Source organism: Centroberyx affinis, unplaced genomic scaffold, assembly GCF_046629955.1.
Source record: "Centroberyx affinis isolate AG114_WGS23_722 - 3 ecotype Tasmania unplaced genomic scaffold, CSIRO-AGI_Caff_v1 ptg004842l_1, whole genome shotgun sequence".
Lineage (NCBI taxonomy): Eukaryota > Metazoa > Chordata > Actinopteri > Beryciformes > Berycidae > Centroberyx > Centroberyx affinis.
In genome coordinates, this window is record NW_027282365.1 from 1 (window position 1) to 20,705 (window position 20,705).

General features: G+C 43.7%; 1 pseudogene; it reads right to left on the reverse strand.

Moving 5' to 3' along the window:
• Nucleotides 1-1,469: 1,469 nt before the first annotated feature.
• Nucleotides 1,470-19,543, reverse strand: LOC139666162 (cell division cycle protein 27 homolog; annotated as a pseudogene).
• Nucleotides 19,544-20,705: the final 1,162 nt, after the last annotated feature.

Sequence of the window (20,705 nt, forward strand, 5' to 3'; positions counted from 1 at the left end):
TTTCTTAATATCACTGTGACTTACCTAGTACATCTGTACTCTGTGGTACTCTAGTACCTGGTATACTGAGTATACTGGGGACCAGTCTGAGGATGTATGTAGTATTATAGCAGTAGTAGTAGCAGTAGTAGTACTACCAGTAGTAGTAGTAGTAGTAGTAGTAGTAGTAGTACCAGTAGTAGTAGTAGTAGTAGTAGTAATAGTAGCAGTAGTAGTAGTAGTAGTAGTAGTAGTAGTAGTAGTAGTACTAGTAGTAGCAGTAGTAGTAGCAGTAGTAGTAGCAGCAGTAGTAGTAGTAGTAGTAGTAGTAGTAGTAGTAGTAGTAGTAGTAGTAGTAGTAGTAGTAGTAGCAGTAGTAGTAGTAGTACCAGTAGTAGTACCAGTAGTAGTAGCAGTAGTAGTAGTAGTAGCAGTAGTAGTAGTAGTAGTAGTAGCAGTAGTAGTAGTAGTACCAGTAGTAGTACCAGTAGTAGTAGCAGTAGTAGTAGTAGTAGCAGTAGTAGTAGTAGTAGTAGTAGCAGCAGTAGTAGTAGTACCAGTAGTAGTACCATCTTAATGATCCTAAATCTGGGATTATTTTAATTGCCCACCCAAACTCTATCAGTTTCATTCAGAGCCATCTTGGATGTTTATGCTCATGCATGTTAGGCGTGCCGCCAATAATTTGGAGTGATTTTCTGTTCTGACCTCTTATCTCTTTTGATGGCCAAGTGACAGGAGTTGTGCAATCATGTTTTCTTTAGCTGAGGAACATCGCTAAAATTAGATAATGTTTAATCATAATCAGACGTTGAAAAGGTCATCCACGCCTTTATTTCATCTCAGCTAGACTCCTGTCCTGCTCTTCACTCTGGGATTACCCAGAAGCCTCTCTGGCCTCCGGCTAAAACAGAAGGCAGCTGCCGGGCTCTTCGGCTCTGAAAGACGAGACCACGTCCCTCCCATCCTGCACCGGTTGCCGGTGAGATTTAGAATAGATTTTAAGATTTTGCCGAAAACGTTCAAAGCGATACGGGACCAGGCTCCAAGCTTCATCTCTGACTTGTGTGCCTGAGCGCAGCCTGCGGGCCTCAGTTTGAGCCTCCTCTGGGTTTAAAGCCGGGCCTCTCCTCCTGCCTGAGGATCAGGCTGCAAAATCAGCATCAACTCTTAAGTCTCTCCTGAAAACTTACTTTTATGAAAACGCTTTTTCATAGTCTTTTATTACATTATCATGATTTTATAATTTTATTTTCTCTTTTATCCTTTTATCCTCTTATCATTTTATTCTCTTCCTGTATTATTTTTACTACTTTTACTACCTTTTAATCCTACTTTTACTCTTTAGTTTATATAAATAAAGTTTATTATTATTATTATTATTATTATTATTATTATCAACACTATCATTAGTAGTATTAGTATTATTATAGTAGTAGCATCAGTATCAGTAGTATGAGTAGTACTATCAGCAGTACTGTGAGCAGTACCTGCAGCAGCTCTCTGGTACTGCGGGGTCTTGTCCACTATACTGGGAACACTGGGATCCAGTCTCAGGATGTCCAGGCTCTCGTTCAGGTTGCTGCTGTTTGAAGTCTTGGCTGATTTACATTTAGTTTTCCTGTTGGGAATCTTTGTAGGAAACTTCATCTTCAACTTCTTACTGTTCTCCTACAGAGAGACAGACAGGCAGAGAGACAGACAGGCAGACACAGAGAGATACAGGCAGACAGGCAGAGAGACAGGCAGAGCCAGAGAGAGACAGACAGACAGGTAGAGAGATATAGAGACAGACAGACAGACAGAGAGACAGACAGGCAGAGACAGAGAGAGGTAATGAGAGGTTAGTACTTTTTTGGTGTTTCTACTTTCCTTCAACCTGCCCCATCTACTTCTACTGTGTTAATGCTGTATGTAGTAGTACTGTAGTAGTACTGCAGTACCTTTGCAGTAGAGCTGGCAATAGTAAAGTGTTTGTAGTACTGTATGTAGTAGTACTGTAGTAGTACTGCAGTACCTTTGCAGTAGAGCTGGCAATAGTAAAGTGTTTGTAGTACTGTATGTAGTAGTACTGTAGTAGTACTGCAGTACCTTTGCAGTAGAGCTGGCAATAGTAAAGTGTTTGTAGTACTGTATGTAGTAGTACTGTAGTAGTACTGCAGTACCTTTGCAGTAGAGCTGGCAATAGTAAAGTGTTTGTAGTACTGTATGTAGTAGTACTGTAATAGTACTGCAGTACCTTTGCAGTAGAGCTGGCAATAGTAAAGTGTTTGTAGTACTGTATGTAGTAGTACTGTAGTAGTACTGCAGTACCTTTGCAGTAGAGCTGGCACTAGTAAAGTGTTTGTAGTACTGTATGTAGTAGTACTGTAGTAGTACTGCAGTACCTTTGCAGTAGAGCTGGCAATAGTAAAGTGTTTGTAGTACTGTATGTAGTAGTACTGTAATAGTACTGCAGTACCTTTGCAGTAGAGCTGGCAATAGTAAAGTGTTTGTAGTACTGTATGTAGTAGTACTGTAGTAGTACTGCAGTACCTTTGCAGTAGAGCTGGCACTAGTAAAGTGTTTGTAGTACTGTATGTAGTAGTACTGTAGTAGTACTGCAGTACCTTTGCAGTAGAGCTGGCACTAGTAAACAGTCTGGAACTTCTTCTGGGCTGAACGTTGGGAGGAGCAGACAGACTAGGACTGAGGACCTGAGGGGAGCCACTGAGAGAGAGACAGGTCATCAGACAGACAGTCAGTAAAGAGTCAGTCAGTAAAGAGTCAGTCAGTACAGTCAGTAAAGAGTCAGTCAGTAAAGAGTCAGTCAGTTCAGTCAGTAAAGAGTCAGTCAGTAAAGAGTCAGTCAGTAAAGAGTCAGTCAGTAAAGAGTCTGTCAGTAAAGAGTCAGTCAGTAAAGAGTCAGTCAGTAAAGAGTCTGTCAGTACAGTCAGTAAAGAGCCAGTCAGTAAGGAGTCAGTCAGTAAATAGTCAGTCAGTTCAGTCAGTAAAGAGTCAGTCAGTAAAGAGTCAGTCAGTAAAGAGTCAGTCAGTAAAGAGTCAGTCAGTTCAGTCAGTAAAGAGTCAGTCAGTAAAGAGTCAGTAAAGAGTCAGTCAGTAAAGAGTCAGTCAGTAAAGAGCCAGTCAGTAAAGAGTCAGTCAGTTCAGTCAGTAAAGAGCCAGTCAGTAAAGAGCCAGTCAGTAAAGAGTCAGTCAGTTCAGTCAGTAAAGAGTCAGTCAGTAAAGAGTCAGTCAGTAAAGAGTCAGTCAGTAAAGAGTCAGTCAGTTCAGTCAGTAAAGAGCCAGTCAGTAAAGAGTCAGTCAGTAAAGAGCCAGTCAGTAAAGAGTCAGTCAGTTCAGTCAGTAAAGAGCCAGTCAGTAAAGAGCCAGTCAGTAAAGAGTCAGTCAGTTCAGTCAGTAAAGAGCCAGTCAGTAAAGAGCCAGTCAGTAAAGAGTCAGTCAGTAAAGAGCCAGTCAGTAAAGAGTCAGTCAGTAAAGAGTCAGTCAGTTCAGTCAGTAAAGAGTCAGTCAGTAAAGAGCCAGTCAGTAAAGAGTCAGTCAGTTCAGCCAGTAAAGAGTCAGTCAGTTCAGTCAGTAAAGAGTCAGTCAGTAAAGAGCCAGTCAGTAAAGAGCCAGTCAGTAAAGAGCCAGTCAGTAAAGAGTCAGTCAGTAAAGAGCCAGTCAGTAAAGAGTCAGTCAGTAAAGAGTCAGTCAGTTCAGTCAGTAAAGAGTCAGTCAGTAAAGAGCCAGTCAGTAAAGAGTCAGTCAGTTCAGCCAGTAAAGAGTCAGTCAGTTCAGTCAGTAAAGAGTCAGTCAGTAAAGAGCCAGTCAGTAAAGAGTCAGTCAGTAAAGAGTCAGTCAGTAAAGAGTCAGTCAGTTCAGTCAGTAAAGAGTCAGTCAGTAAAGAGCCAGTCAGTAAAGAGTCAGTCAGTTCAGCCAGTAAAGAGTCAGTCAGTTCAGTCAGTAAAGAGCCAGTCAGTAAAGAGTCAGTCAGTAAAGAGTCAGTCAGTTCAGCCAGTAAAGAGTCAGTCAGTAAAGAGTCAGTCAGTAAAGAGTCAGTCAGTAAAGAGCCAGTCAGTAAAGAGCCAGTCAGTTCAGTCAGTAAAGAGCCAGTCAGTAAAGAGTCAGTCAGTAAAGAGTCAGTCAGTTCAGCCAGTAAAGAGTCAGTCAGTAAAGAGTCAGTCAGTAAAGAGTCAGCCAGTAAAGAGTCAGTCAGTAAAGAGTCAGTCTGTAAAGAGTCAGTCAGTTCAGTCAGTAAAGAGCCAGTCAGTAAAGAGCCAGTCAGTAAAGAGTCAGTCAGTAAAGAGCCAGTCAGTAAAGAGCCAGTCAGTAAAGAGCCAGTCAGTTCAGTCAGTAAAGAGCCAGTCAGTAAAGAGTCAGTCAGTAAAGAGCCAGTCAGTAAAGAGCCAGTCAGTAAAGAGCCAGTCAGTAAAGAGTCAGTCTGTAAAGAGTCAGTCAGTTCAGTCAGTAAAGAGTCAGTCAGTAAAGAGCCAGTCAGTAAAGAGCCAGTCAGTAAAGAGCCAGTCAGTAAAGAGCCAGTCAGTTCAGTCAGTAAAGAGCCAGTCAGTAAAGAGCCAGTCAGTAAAGAGTCAGTCAGTTCAGCCAGTAAAGAGCCAGTCAGTAAAGAGTCAGTCAGTTCAGCCAGTAAAGAGCCAGTCAGTAAAGAGTCAGTCAGTTCAGTCAGTAAAGAGCCAGTCAGTAAAGAGCCAGTCAGTAAAGAGCCAGTCAGTAAAGAGTCAGTCAGTCCCTGGTCAGTAGTTACTTGGTGTGATGAGTGGAGCTCTGTGGTTTTTTTCTTTAATCTGTTTTTAATCTGGCTTCTATTGATGTAAAACACTTTCAGCTGCATGTTGTGTATGAAAGGTGCTGTATAAATAAAGGTTATTATCATTATTACTACAATTACCTGGTGTGTGGAGCAGAGCTCTGTGATTGGTTGTTAGAGTTACCTGGTGTGTGGAGTGGAGCTCTGTGATTGGTTGTTCCAGTTACCTGGTGTGAGGAGCGGAGCTCTGTGATTGGTTGAAGGGGATAGGTAGAACCTCTCTGCTGTTTCCACTCTGACTGAAGACTGACTTTGACTGACTGATCCTGGAAACAGACTGGTAGAGAGACAGACAGGTAAGGAGAGAGAGACAGACAGGTCAGGAGAGACAGAGACAGGTCAGGAGAGAGAGACAGACAGGTCAGGAGAGACAGAGACAGGTCAGGAGAGAGAGAGACAGGTCAGGAGAGAGAGAGAGAGACAGCTTTAATATTTCAGTGTTTCCACTACATCTATTTCTGCCTTCCTGGTGCAAAACATTACTGTTTATTACTAATGTTTTAAAGTAGAGTTTCTGTCATTACTAGTCATTAAGGTGTGTGTTAAGGTGTGTGTTAAGGTGTGTTAAGGTGTGTGTTAAGGTGTGTTAAGGTGTGTGTTAAGGTGTGTGTTAAGGTGTGTGTTATGGTGTGTTAAGGTGTGTGATAAGGTGTGTTAAGGTGTGTTAAGGTGTGTGTTAAGGTGTGTGTTATGGTGTGTTAAGGTGTGTGATAAGGTGTGATAAGGTGTGTTAAGGTGTGTGTTAAGGTGTGTGTTAAGGTGTGTGTTAAGGTGTGTTAAGGTGTGTGTTAAGGTGTGTGTTAAGGTGTGTTAAGGTGTGTTAAGGTGTGTGATAAGGTGTGTTAAGGTGTGTGATAAGGTGTGTGTTAAGGTGTGTTAAAGTGTGTGTTAAGGTGTGTGTTGAGGTGTGTTAAGGTGTGTGTGTTAAGGTGTGTGTGTTAAGGTGTGTGTGTTAAGGTGTGTTAAGGTGTGTGATAAGGTGTGTTAAGGTGGTTAAGGTGTGTGTGTTAAGGTGTGTGTGTTAAGGTGTGTTAAGGTGTGTGATAAGGTGTGTTAAGGTGTGTTAAAGTGTGTGTAAGGTGTGTGTTAAGGTGTGTTAAAGTGTGTGTTAAGGTGTGTGTGTTAAGGTGTGTTAAGGTGTGTGTGTTAAGGTGTGTTAAAGTGTGTGATAAGGTGTGTTAAGGTGTGTGTTAAGGTGTGTGTTAAGGTGTGTGTTAAGGTGTGTTAAAGTGTTGTTAAGGTGTGTTAAGGTGTGTGATAAGGTGTGTTAAGGTGTGTGTGTTAAGGTGTGTGTGTTAAGGTGTGTTAAGGTGTGTGATAAGGTGTGTTAAGGTGTGTAAGGTGTGTGTTAAAGTGTGTGTTAAGGTGTGTGTTAAGTGTGTGTTAAGGTGTGTGTTAAGGGTGTGTGTTAAAGTGTGTGTTAAGTGTGTGTGTAAAGGTGTGTGTTAAGGTGTGTGTTAAGGTGTGTGTTAAAGTGTGTGTTAAGGTGTGTGTTAATGTGTAGGGTGTAAGGTGTGTTAAGGGTAAGGGTGTTAAGGTGTGTGTTAAAGTGTGTGATAAGGTGTGTGTACCTTCTTGCTGGGTGCAGTGGGCTGTGTTTCCATTGTAGCAGAGTAGTTCTGTAGATATGAGGGTCTCCGGGGCTGGGCTCCAGGGGCAGGATGCCAAAACTACAAACATTAACACACACACACACACACACACACACACACACACACACACACACACACACACACACACAAAGGTTATCTACTGTGTTACAAAAGCATCAATGAATCCAAACAGAATGAAACAAAAATGCCAAAAATGCAAAAGCGGAATGAGAAAAATCTCTCAATCCTTACTGTGTGTGTGTGTGTGTATATATATGTGTGTGTGTGTGTGTGTATATATATATGTGTGTGTGTGTGTGTGTGTGTGTGTGTGTGTGTGTGTGTGTGTGTACCTGGGTGTTAGCGGACTGAGCGCAGCAGGTCCTCCCAGTAAACTCCGCCCACTCTTAGGTTTGTTCTGTTTGGCCAATAGGGAGCCAGCTGATCCAATGGAAACTGTGTTGGCCAATAGGGGAGCCGGTATCCGGGGAGATGAGGGAGGAGTCAATGTAGGAAACGGACGAATCAGACGTCAGCTTCCCATTGGATGATTCTAGATTCAAACGATTCAACTCCTGAAGAGAAAACATTCTAAAATTAAACCATTTAATCACATTACCAGACTGAACAGTAATCAGATTACCAGACTGAACAGTAATCAGATTACCAGACTGAACAGTAATCAGATTACCAGACTGAATAGTAATCACATTACCAGACTGAACAGTCATCAGATTACCAGACTGAACAGTAGTCAGATTACCAGACTGAACAGTAATCACATTACCAGACTGAACAGTAATCACATTACCAGACTGAACACAGTCATCAGATTACCAGACTGAACAGTAGTCAGATTACCAGACTGAACAGTAATCAGATTACCAGACTGAACAGTAATCAGATTACCAGACTGAATAGTAATCACATTACCAGACTGAACAGTAATCACATTACCAGACTGAACACAGTCATCAGATTACCAGACTGAACAGTAATCAGATTACCAGACTGAACAGTCATCAGATTACCAGACTGAACAGTCATCAGATTACCTTACTGAACAGTCATCAGATTACCAGACTGAACAGTATCAGATTACCAGACTGAACAGTAATCAGATTACCAGACTGAACAGTCATCAGATTACCAGACTGAACAGTAATCAGATTACCAGACTGAACAGTCATCAGATTACCAGACTGAACAGTCATCAGATTACCAGACTGAACAGTCATCAGATTACCAGACTGAACACAGTCATCAGATTAGCAGACTGAACAGTAGTCAGATTAGCAGACTGAACAGTAATCAGATTACCAGACTGAACAGTAGTCAGATTACCAGACTGAACAGTAGTCAGACTAGCAGACTGAACAGTAATCAGATTACCAGACTGAACAGTAATCAGATACCAGACTGAACAGTAGTCAGATTAGCAGACTGTTTCGGGTGTGTTTGGTTTGCATACCAGTGTGTCCTGTGGAGTCTCCATGAGGGCGGTGTCTAGGCGGTGTGAGGAGTTTTGGGCGGGGCTAACAGGAGGAGGGGGCGGAGCTACAGAGAAGCTCTGAAGAGAAGACAACCTGAAGACCTGATCTGGGTCTGGTTTCTCTCCTGGGAAGACACGATATTATTATTAATATTAATATTCATATTTATTAGTTTATTCATATTCAGTCGGTTTGAAGGGCAGAGAGAAAAGTCAGAGATGTTTCTGGTGTTGACCTCTGACCTGCAGCCTCGCTCTGCTCAGTTCATTTGACCTGAATGATGAAAAGTTTATTAAGAAGAAGAAGAAGAAGAAGAAGACCGGTGGGACTCGGCAGCATGGAGACCAACAGGCTGCAGCGCACATGCTGCTTACAGCCAATTAGAAGCCATGAAAACACGAGTGACACGTGTGACACGTGTGACACGTGTGACACGAGTGACACGTGTGACACAAGTGACACGAGTGAGCAGCATGTGGCGCTGCAGCCTGTTGGTCTCCATGCTGCCGAGTCCCACCGGTCTTCTTCTATTCACGTGTGACACGAGTGACACGTGTCACACGTGTCACACGTGTGACACGTGTGACACGAGTGAAACCCTCTGACACACTTCAGTCCGTCTCCAACAGGAAACAGACAACGAGCCCAGCGGAGCACAACGCCCCAAAACTCCATTTTTAAAACTCCATTTTACACCCAAAACCTCCAGCCTCCCAAACAGTGATGATGTCACAGAAATGGGATTGGCTGATCTGTGTGCCACATTTTGGATGTCAGATGCCAAATCTTCAATATTACTGGCTGATGTTATATTACATGTTATATACAGTGTAACATGTATACAACATGTTATACTGTATATTACATGTTATAATATTACTGAAGATATTTTATGAATCTCAACGATTAAAAAATTAAAAATAAATCAATCAATAAGCCTAGTCGAGTCTTATCTGGCCCTTCCGTAATCCTTACAGTCTCTCTCTCTGTGTGTGTGTGTGTGTGTGTGTGTGTGTGTGTGTGTGTGTGTGTGTGTGTGTGTGTGTGTGTGTGTGTGTGTGTGTGTGTGTTACCTAGATGGCAGAGGTTCTGGAAAGGCGACCAGAGGAACGGGTTGAGAGTTAAACTCCTCTGGAAACATTCTGCACCTTTAGCAACACGATCTGTCTTACTGCTCAGAGAGACAGACAGGGAGAGAGACAGACAGACAGACAGACAGACAGACAGACAGACAGACACGTAGAGAGAGACAGACAGACAGGGAGACAGACAGGTAGATAGAGACAGACAGGGAGACAGACAGACAGGCAGGCAGGCAGACAGACAGACAGACAGACAGACAGACAGACAGACAGACAGACAGACAGACAGACAGGTAGACAGACGGACAGATCACCAGTCAGTACAGAATAAGAACTAGAATCTTAATTGCCAGCAGCATCAAACTACATCAGCCACAGTAGTACTAGTAGTACTACTTTTACTAGTACACATATCTCCACATATCTCAGCAGTGACAGGTAGTACTAGCAGTACTTTACCAGTAAATGCAGTAGTGATAGGTAGTACTAGCAGTACTTTACCAGTAAATGCAGTAGTGATAGGTAGTATTAGTAGTACTTTACCAGTAAATGCAGTAGTGATAGGTAGTATTAGTAGTACTTTACCAGTAAATGCAGTAGTGATAGGTAGTATTAGTAGTACTTTACCAGTAAATGCAGTAGTGATAGGTAGTATTAGTAGTACTTTACCAGTAAATGCAGTAGTGATAGGTAGTATTAGTAGTACTTTACCAGTAAATGCAGTAGTGATAGGTAGTATTAGTAGTACTTTACCAGTAAATGTGTCCCAGCAGTGACAGGGTGAAGGAGGCGGAGTCTCCAAACTCAGTGATGATGTCATCCTGACTCTTCTGTTTATTCAGCACTCCACCAATCAGAACCTGTTCTCCCTCTGCCAGCCTGACAGACAGGTAGACAGACAGACAGGTAGGCAGTCAGACAGACAGGTAGACAGACAGACAGGCAGGTCTCCATACCCTCCAGTTGTTTTGGTGAACTGTTCCTTTAAATAGCTCAGTCTGTTATATTGACATATATAACCACAGCTGATTTTGCCAAGGCCTTTGATGCCGTAGATCACAGTACAGTGCCTCCTTGACCTTGGAGTGAGACCGGGTCTAAGACCGGGTCTGATCCCATGGATCTGCAGCTCCATGACCAACCTCTGTCAGAAAGTGTGTTACCAGGGACATCTCTCTGACTGGGAAGACCCCCGTGTGGAGTTGCACAGGGAACCGTACTAGGGCCTAAAGTCTTCCTAGCACTGATCAACAGCGCCCTCCAGGACAGAACAGACCACTGGAAACATGTGGATGACAAGACTTTGGCCCAGATGTGGACACTCCAGCTACCCTGTACTCCCCAACAGACCCTGAATGGTTTTGATATCTGGGTAGAGGAGCACAAAATGAAACTCAACCCAAAGAAATGTAAAGTTTTACATGTCACCCACATGAGGCGTCCACCCGCCCTGCCGACTCTCCACTGACCAGAACATCCGGGATGTCTGTGACACAGTTAAAGTCCTGGGGGGGGGGGGGGGGGGGTCACCATCCAGAGTAACTTGTGATGGGACAGTCAGGTGGACCACATGTTGACCTCAGCCAACAGGAAGCTTTTTGCTCTGCGTCGCCTGAAGAAATTTGGTGTCCGAGAGCCAGAACTTGTTTCCGTCTACACAGGCTTCATGAGCCCGGTGCTGGAGTCTGCAGAATATCGCCTGTTGAATCAGACACAACAGAGTCTGGAAGAGGAAGAGACCACCGGACCGGAGCCACGTTTCAGCTAAACTAAGCTACGCTAAGCTAAGATAAGCTAAGCTAAGATAAACTAAGCTGAGCTAAACTAAGCTGAGCTAAACTAAGCTAAGCTGCTAAATTTCTCCGTGATTCATCCAGAAGAGCTGAATCTGAATCTAAAACACAAAACAACAACCAGCTTTACAACATGATGTCAGAGCAGAGATGTGGAGCCACTGTGAGAACTGAGTCTGAATATAAAATATAGAGCTGAGGAACAGAGAGAAGAGAGAGTGGAGGAGAGACCGACCACAGGAGGTGTGACAGTGTCAGCTGAGAGACGCTCCGCAGCCGAGAGAGACGCGCTGCAGCCGAGAGAGACGCTCCGCAGCCCAGAGAGACGCTCCGCAGGCCAGAGAGACGCGCTGCAGCCCAGAGAGGCGCTCCGCAGCCGAGAGAGACGCTCCGCAGCCCAGAGAGACGCTCCGCAGCCCAGAGAGACGCGCTGCAGCCCAGAGAGACGCTCCGCAGCCGAGAGAGACGCTCCGCAGCCGAGAGAGACGCTCCGCAGCCCAGAGAGAGACGCTCCGCAGCCGAGAGAGACGCTCCGCAGCCGAGAGAGACGCTCCGCAGCCGAGAGAGACGCTCCGCAGCCCAGAGAGAGACGCTCCGCAGCCGAGAGAGACGCTCCGCAGCCCAGAGAGAGACGCTCCGCAGCCCAGAGAGACGCGCTGCAGCCCAGAGACGCGCTGCAGCCGAGAGAGACGCTCCGCAGCCCAGAGAGAGACGCTCCGCAGCCCAGAGAGACGCTCCGCAGCCCAGAGAGACGCGCTGCAGCCCAGAGAGACGCTCTGCAGCCGAGAGTATTACCTAGTCACACGGTGTATCTATGGGCTCTAGCTTCGGTCCGACTTGTTCATGGGCTATTTGGAAAAGTTTTTGCTTAAAAATAATCATTTTTCCAGTTATATTCTCATGTACAAAAAGGTGTATTGATGACTGTTTTCTTCTCTGGCAAGCTCCATTGGAAAGATTGGATGAATTATGTACTTGAACAACATGACCCCCACAATAAGGTTTAATGTTGAACATAATGATCATGAGATCCCCTTTTTGGACAACAGGGTATGCATTCAGGATAATCTGATCAGCACCACTCTTTACACTAAACCCACTGATAAAAATAGCATTCTGTATGCTACCAGCTTTCATCCTACCTCCTTAAAGAAAAGTCTGCCCTATTCTCAATTTCTAAGGTTGAAACGTACCTGTACTACCAGTGAAGATTTTGAAACACAGGCTCAGACAATGTACTTAAACTTTAAAGAGAGAGCATATCCCACGACATGGCTCGATACAGCCCTTGAAAAGGTCCGTGGTATTGATGTGAATCAGTCCACAAACCAAACATCTAAGAAGAAATATTCATGTATTTGTGCCACTACTTATTCTCCCCTTAGTAGTAAGATGAGTGACATCATTGAGAAACATTGGGATGTGTTGTGTCTGGATCCCGTAAAAATCTTCGTCTCTTTCCCTGTCACAGGTCTAAGAACGTAAGAGATGTTCTTGTGTGTGGAGACACCTTCATCCCCTCTGGACGTACCCAGAGACGTTTGGACAGTATGACCGGTTTCTTCCCCTGCCACAAACTCTAAGAAAAAAACACTTTCCCCAGCCATACTACTTATAAAACATATAGCATAAAACAATGTGTTACGTGTATTTACATAGGTAAGACTATTCGACCTGTGAAAACGTAGATTACAGAACACAAACGTGCCATACGCAGGAATGATGTCAAATCTCCAAGCCAAACGTTCCCATGATGCCGGTCATTCTGTCTCTAACCTCTCCTTCTGTGTCATACAGCAGACCAGTAAGACCCGTGGGGGGGGAATATAGAACAGAGGTTACTTAGGTCAGTGTGACTTACTCACACTGATTCTGGAGGAGTCTGTAGATAGGTCCTGGTATAGTGAGTCTCTGTATGGTGCTGAAGACCGTCTGATGACTGAAACGTTCACCTTTAGTTTGTTCACTGCACTTTGGCCACTTTTTTGTTGGGCAGTATGTAAATAGACATTTTCCCTTTTTTTGCATCTAAGGAGCCTCTTCTGAATTTAGTATTTAAGTTATGCAAGTTTTTTTTTTTTTTTAAGAGTAGAGTTCTTTAAAGGTGCAATAAGTGATTTTCTGACTACTAGAGGGCAACAGAAACCACAACACATTTGTAAATAAAGCACAGCAAAGCTACTGGACTACAGAGGCCCGTAAAGACAAACCTAGCAAAGCAGTTTGGATAAAGGCCAATAGCTAACTGTACCTACAGAGAAGTGTCACTGGTTACCAGTCTCACTTTGACAGATCTTTCTCCTGCTGAAGCTCACGTCCCACAATGACGTGAAGACGGAGGTAGCAAGTTTACTATTTTAACAAGTTCACTAATTTAACAAGTTCACTAGTTTAACAAGTTCACTAATTTAACAAGTTCACTAGTTTAACAAGTTCACTAATTTAACAAGTTCACTAGTTTAACAAGTTCACTAGTTTAACAAGTTCACTAATTTAACAAGTTCACTAGTTTAACAAGTTCACTAGTTTCACAAGTTCACTAGTTTCACAAGTTCACTAGTTTAACAAGTTCACTAATTTAACAAGTTCACTAGTTTAACAAGTTCACTAATTTAACAAGTTCACTAGTTTAACAAGTTCACTAGTTTAACAAGTTCACTAATTTAACAAGTTCACTAGTTTAACAAGTTCACTAGTTTCACAAGTTCACTAGTTTCACAAGTTTACTCGCTCGCTTCATCGATTCCAACATTACAAGAGTTTTTTTCAGGAACGGGAGAGTGGCACTTTCAAACAGCGAGGGAGGAGCCAAGCCAGTTTTACAAAAATGAAAAACTACTGAATGGAGTGGGGGGAGCTTCGTTCAGGAGTGGAATTTGACAACAAGCTTTAGAAAAGAGGTGAAAACAGCAACACAGCTGGTTAATATTATTATGTAACCAACAAAACAAACTATCTGTACGCTCATGGACAGCGGGCTCTGCGTTAGGTGCTGAACATCAGCTGAGAAGTAGAACCCGCACACCAAAGTTTTATTTGACTCTTTAATTCATGACGACTAGGCCTGTGACAGTTAGCGCATCGCCGCGGTCATGTGACACCTACCACGGGGTTGAGCTCATTACCGTCATCACCGCATTTTTTTGGACATTTTATTGTATAACTTATTACATGAAATATTACAGTCATCTCATATTTCCTATAGCCTATCTTACAGTATATATCGTATACAATAAAAGGAAATAACGAGTATGAATAACATTTGTTTAATGTCAAATATTTATACACATAATGAGCTCTGTCCATTAAATCCTTTTGGGAACGTGATTACGCAACACCTGTCTCTCTCTCCTCTGTTCCTCCGACCGACAGTCGACTCTCTCACAGGATTTCTCTGAAGCGGTTCTTTGACCGGTTTGTCTGAAAAAAGTCTTTTCATGTCGAGCAGCTGTCGATATTCATGTTTGGATATTCCATGGAAATACAGAAGAGCAACACTGCTACTGCAATGATCCACAGACAGACTGTCACACGCTTCATGTCTCTGTGCCTCTCGCTCTGTTCTTCTAAATGTCAGTAATCATATGTGTGAAATTACTTTACATGTTTTGATGGCGCTGACTTGCTGGATGGAAAAAGGAGGAGAGGGAGAGACTTTCACATCCGTCTGTCAGCCTGCAGCAGGTGTGTTGCAGGGAGAAAATGGCAAAAATATAGTTACAATTGTCGTTTTATAGAATTCTGAAAACGCGGGCCTTTAAAGCCCAAATATTTGCAAAAACTCACAGAAGGATGAGACCATAGCATTTCCAGTGTTTGAGAAATTTTAATTTTATATCTCAATGCCAGCCGGTGTAAAAAGCCCAATATTGTTCTTGAGCAGCTGTGCAAGCGATGCTTTAGGGTTAAGCTTTTATTTAGAGTCCAGACCTACATCAGAGAGGCTGTAACAAATAGGCTACAGTACGATTTTCTTGTTCATTACTTTCATAACCAGGAGTCCCAGGCATCCTTCCAGTCGGCATCCTTCCCCTCATCATGTCATGTGACCTCTCCCACTGAGCAATTTTACGTTGATTAGACGTTTAAAACACGTCTAAATGGCCCATAGCCGTCTAGGCTAAATTAAGTTTAAATGGGGTTGAAAAGTGAAAGTTTATTAGATGTCTATACATAGACAAAATGATCCTGGACTATATGAGAGCTAAAGCATAGACGCAATGTAGAAATTACTTCTTGTGCTCAGATAATTATCTTGTAGGCTAGTCTACAGGACTTCTCTGGTGCATATTTTTGGTATTTACAGATGTTTATTCATTGTAATAATGTATAATAACCTAAAATAGGTCTATACACAGCCGTAATGATCCTGGGCTGTATGAGAGCTAAAGCATAGAGGAGACGTTGAAATCACGTCTTTTGCTCAGTGGGCTCTGTACCTCAAACTACTTCTATTAACTCTTGTTCTCAGTCTTTATCAGTTCACGGGAAAATTAAAAAATATAATATTGATAAATATATCAATAGCCTACTTATTATACAAAATATAATATTGATAAACAATATAAAATGTTGCAGTGTCTGGGAACTGAACAGAGAGGACAGACAGACTACTCTCCAGTTCTCTCCTAGGAACGGAATTTCAAAAAGGAAGTCGGACTGCAGCTACCAAACATGAAGCCAAGTGCTGCAGTTATGCCGTTACATCACTATGACTAGCATTTAAAAAAAAAAAAGTATAATCAGATGATCTGCTTAATGAGGTTGCTTAAGCATAGGCTATAGGGAGGAAAAGTAAGGAAAGACCGGGTGAGTAGGTGAGGATGGGCTGTGGGCTCAAATGTGCAAAAAATAGAAATAGTAATTAATATCCAACATAGGCTACATACATGTATGTAGCCCCCCCCCCAACAACGATGTCATCGTCCATCGTGATGTTTCACTGTGGATCGTCATATTTGGTAGACATCGCCCAACCCTACTAGGTCACAGCCCTAATGACAACGTTTCAATCCAAGATGGATCTTGACCTGATGAAGATCCATCTTTGGTGTGCGGGTTCTACTTCTCAATTTATATCTTTCTATCTGAATGAAATCTCCACTTTAGCTTCAGGATTGGTTAGAAGGGCTGATGTTGCTTATTGCAGGTTTAAAATATCAGATCCGTTTGGCTACCAAACTCTCACTGTTGGCCTCCAGCGTCAATCAGTCAAACGTCCTCTATGACCGACAGAGAAGTACAGAAGAGAGACAGACAGGTCTAATGTTTAAAAATGCAATATAACTTTAATTTTTATGTATAACGAGATGTTGTTGTTATTCTTTTTAGATAGCGACTAGACTAATGTAATTGTCAGAATCATCATGAGAATAAGCAGCAGAGCAAACTGGAAGGGCCAACCCAGTGGAATGGAGTGTGTGTGTGTGTGTGTGTGTGTGTGTGTGTGTGGTCTTACTTGCTGAGCTCGACGCAGCACTTGGCCAGCAGGAATCGAACCTGCGGTGTGGAGCAGCTGTGAGCCTTCAGCAGCCTGTAGGCCTTATAAGGCTTTCCTGACCGGTAGTAACATGTGGCCAGCAGGTAGAGAGCCTCCTCTGAGTGTACTGAGAGACAGACAGGTAGAGAGACAGACAGGTCAACATGTGGCCAGCAGGTAGAGAGCCTCCTCTGAGTGTACTGAGAGACAGACAGGTAGAGAGACAGACAGGTCAACATGTGGCCAGCAGGTAGAGAGCCTCCTCTGAGTGTACTGAGAGACAGACAGGTAGAGAGACAGACAGGTAGAGAGACAGACAGGTAGACAGACAGGTCTTACCCTCTGCGTAGAGTCTCTCAGCCAGGAAGACAGCGTCCAGGTAGGCGTAGTGGTTCAGAGCCTGCCACACTGCAGCCTGCACACACACACACACACACACACACACACACACACACACACACACACACACACACACACACACACACACACACACACACACACACACACACACACACACACACACACACACACAGAGTTAAATCCACGCTCTGCTGTACTGGACTGAAGAAAAGTGATCACTCCTCGTTACATTTCACCCTGCAGTGATCACTCCTCGTTATAGTTCACCCTGCAGTGATCACTCCTCGTTACAGCTCACCCTGCAGTGATCACTCCTCGTTATAGTTCACCCTGCAGTGATCACTCCTCGTTACAGCTCACCCTGCAGTGATCACTCCTCGTTACAGCTCACCCTGCAGTGATCACTCCTCGTTACATTTCACCCTGCAGTGATCACTCCTCGTTATAGTTCACCCTGCAGTGATCACTCCTCGTTATAGTTCACCCTGCAGTGATCACTCCTCGTTACAGTTCACCCTGCAGTGATCACTCCTCGTTACAGCTCACCCTGCAGTGATCACTCCTCGTTACAGTTCATATATACAGAGTTTTACGGCTGTCGGCAGGATGGCCGGACATTAAATGGCCGGACTGTCTCCCTCCTGTCTTTCCTCCTGTCTGTCCTCCTGTCTTTCCTCCTGTCTCTCCTCCTGTCTCCCTCCTGTCTGTCCTCCTGTCTCTCTCCTGTCTTTCCTCCTGTCTCTCCTCCTGTCTTTCCTCCTGTCTTTCCTGCTGTCTCTCTATACCAGCAAATACCAACAAATACCGGCTAACAGAAACCACAAATCACTATCTGACAACCACATTTAAATGATCTAAATTTACTGATATCAGAGTTAACAGCTGATATGTTGTTAGTGTTGTTAGTTAACCAGCTAATATGTTGTTAGTGTTGTTAGTTAACCAGCTGATATGTTGTTAGTTAACCAGCTGATATGTTGTTAGTGTTGTTAGTTAACAGCTGATATGTTGTTAGTGCTGTTAGTTAACAGCTGATATGTTGTTAGTTAACCAGCTGATATGTTGTTAGTTAACCAGCTAATATGTTGTTAGTGTTGTTAGTTAACCAGCTGATATGTTGTTAGTTAACCAGCTGATATGTTGTTAGTGTTGTTAGTTAACAGCTGATATGTTGTTAGTGCTGTTAGTTAACAGCTGATATGTTGTTAGTTAACCAGCTGATATGTTGTTAGTTAACCAGCTAATATGTTGTTAGTGTTGTTAGTTAACCAGCTGATATGTTGTTAGTTAACCAGCTAATATGTTGTTAGTGTTGTTAGTTAACCAGCTAATATGTTGTTAGTTAACCAGCTAATATGTTGTTAGTTAACCAGCTGATATGTTGTTAGTGTTGTTAGTTAACCAGCTAATATGTTGTTAGTGTTGTTAGTTAACCAGCTAATATGTTGTTAGTGTTGTTAGTTAACCAGCTAATATGTTGTTAGTTAACCAGCTGATATGTTGTTAGTGTTGTTAGTTAACCAGCTAATATGTTGTTAGTTAACCAGCTGATATGGTGTTAGTGTTGTTAGTTAACCAGCTAATATGTTGTTAGTTAACCAGCTAATATGGTGTTAGTGTTGTTAGTTAACAGCTGATATGTTGTTAGTTAACCAGCTGATATGTTGTTAGTGTTGTTAGTTAACCAGCTAATATGTTGTTAGTTAACCAGCTGATATGTTGTTAGTGTTGTTGTTCAGCCTTTTATGGTCCTTTTAAGCTCATGCTAACGTTAGCTAGCGTTAGCAACAAGACCCAGCTGGGGGCTAGCCAGCTGTTGGCTGACTACACCTTACTGCCACTGCTGGCCAAGAGTCAGAAACCTGACATGCTACTCAACAAGTCGACTGTTCAGTTATTCATTAAAACCTTCTATATTTTCGTCCTGGGTTTAAACGGAATTCGCCTGACTGAGGCTGCTCGGCTAACGGTTAGCCACGGCGTCACTAGCCGGCTAACCGGATTCTTTAGCATTAGCAGTGTTACCAGCAGCCAAGGTAGCAATGATACGTTCAGTCCCGTCACGCCAAACTACATTCAACATCTGGGCAGTTTAATGTTACAGTGCTTAACAGCAAAGACACACAGCTGGTAGAACATGACTTAAGACCTTACACCCTTCCATACTGTCCACTGGTACATTCGGCACACATATACTCCACCAGGCAACATCTGCCACAATACAATGTAAAGTTTTACGATTATTCGCACTGGTAGCTACCGCCCTCCAGGATGTTATTTGGTGGAAGAGGATCGTGGGAATAACACGCGAACTGGTTTCAGAAGTTACTATTTTATTGAAGTAAGCCCCGATTGGTACATTGGATGTACACCGAAGTGAAGAGTGACTACTAGTAATTCTGAAAAGACCTTAAGTCATGCTGTACCATGTATGTTCTTTGCCGATAAGCCAGACAACATTAACCTGCCAGATTTTTTTTAAAGGAGTTTGGCATGTTTTCTCCACTCATGAGAACGGCACTCCGAAACCGATGTTAGCTAACGCTAGCGAGTTAGCTTCGCGTAAAAGTCTTGTGCTACATGGCAACCTCAACACAACCGACCACATTATGATGACAGCGCTATTTAACACTGATACTACTGTAATAAGCTCCATGTGTGAGCTGCTAGCGGCTAGCGGCAGGCTGCGGGGCCTGCGGCGGGGAGAAGGCTCTCAGACCGCGGGCTGGAGTAGCTGCTGAGGCCGGAGCCGAGAAGGCAGCACGGGCTTGGAAAATCCCTCGCCTCCCGCACATGACAACAAACTGAACGGTGTCTTTTACCTGGACAGGTTCCTGCAGCACCGTCATTCCGCTATGAGACTCCGTCTATCCTTTCCTGTTGTCTGTTTTCCCTCTTTCTCTGTTCCTTTCTTCACTTCAGTCTCCAGGAGGGAGCCGGACAGCCGAAGATTTGAACACACCGACCGTTAGGAGCCGAACACACCCGAAGTTTCCCGACGGATGTAGAGGGCTTGGGCGAGGATGGACGAGTGCCTCCGGTGAATCCCGAAGCAGATATCTGCCCTCTGCTGGTATAGTCGGTGTAGTAAGTAAAATGTCGTCAGGTCGCCGTGTCGCCCTGCTGGCTGTGTGTTGACAAAGTCATTTCTCATGTTGACTGTATAAACTCCACCAGACAAGTCGTTTGTGAATAGAGGAGGTTATAAACTATATCTATCGATGATGTCATGTTTAATGCCACCCATTTTCTCCATTCTTATTTCTGTTTTATTTTTCTTTGCTGTATCCTGTTACTGTTTGTTGCCCCAGTTTCCCCACAGGATCCTCAAAGTTTCGTCTTATCTCACCTCATCCAAGCTGTGATGAAGTTCTCTGCAGCAGAACCAAGCAGGAGACATTTGTCCAGATCTTTTCCCCCCTTGGTTCTGTCCCTTGGTTCTGTTAGCTTGGTTCTGTCAGCTTGGTTCTGTCCCTTGGTTCTGTCCCTTGGTTCTGTTAGCTTGGTTCTGTCCCTTGGTTCTGTTCCTTGGTTCTGTCAGCTTGGTTCTGTCCCTTGGTTCTGTTCCTTGGTTCTGTCCCTTGGTTCTGTTCCTTGGTTCTGTCAGCTTGGTTCTGTCGCTTGGTTCTGTCAGCTTGGTTCTGTCCCTTGGTTCTGTTCCTTGGTTCTGTTCCTTGGTTCTGTCAGCTTGGTTCTGTCCCTTGGTTCTGTTCCTTGGTTCTGTCCCTTGGTTCTGTTCCTTGGTTCTGTCAGCTTGGTTCTGTCGCTTGGTTCTGTCAGCTTGGTTCTGTCCCTTGGTTCTGTTCCTTGGTTCTGTTCCTTGGTTCTGTCTGCTTGGTTCTGTCCCTTGGTTCTGTCCGCTTGGTTCTGTTAGCTTGGTTCTGTTAGCTTGGTTCTGTCCCTTGGTTCTGTTCCTTGGTTCTGTCTGCTTGGTTCTGTCCCTTGGTTCTGTCCGCTTGGTTCTGTTAGCTTGGTTCTGTCCGCTTGGTTCTGTTAGCTTGGTTCTGTCCCTTGGTTCTGTCCCTTGGTTTTGTCAGCTTGGTTCTGTCCCTTGGTTCTGTCAGCTTGGTTCTGTCAGCTTGGTTCTGTTCCCTTGATTGTGGTAACAATCTTTCACTCT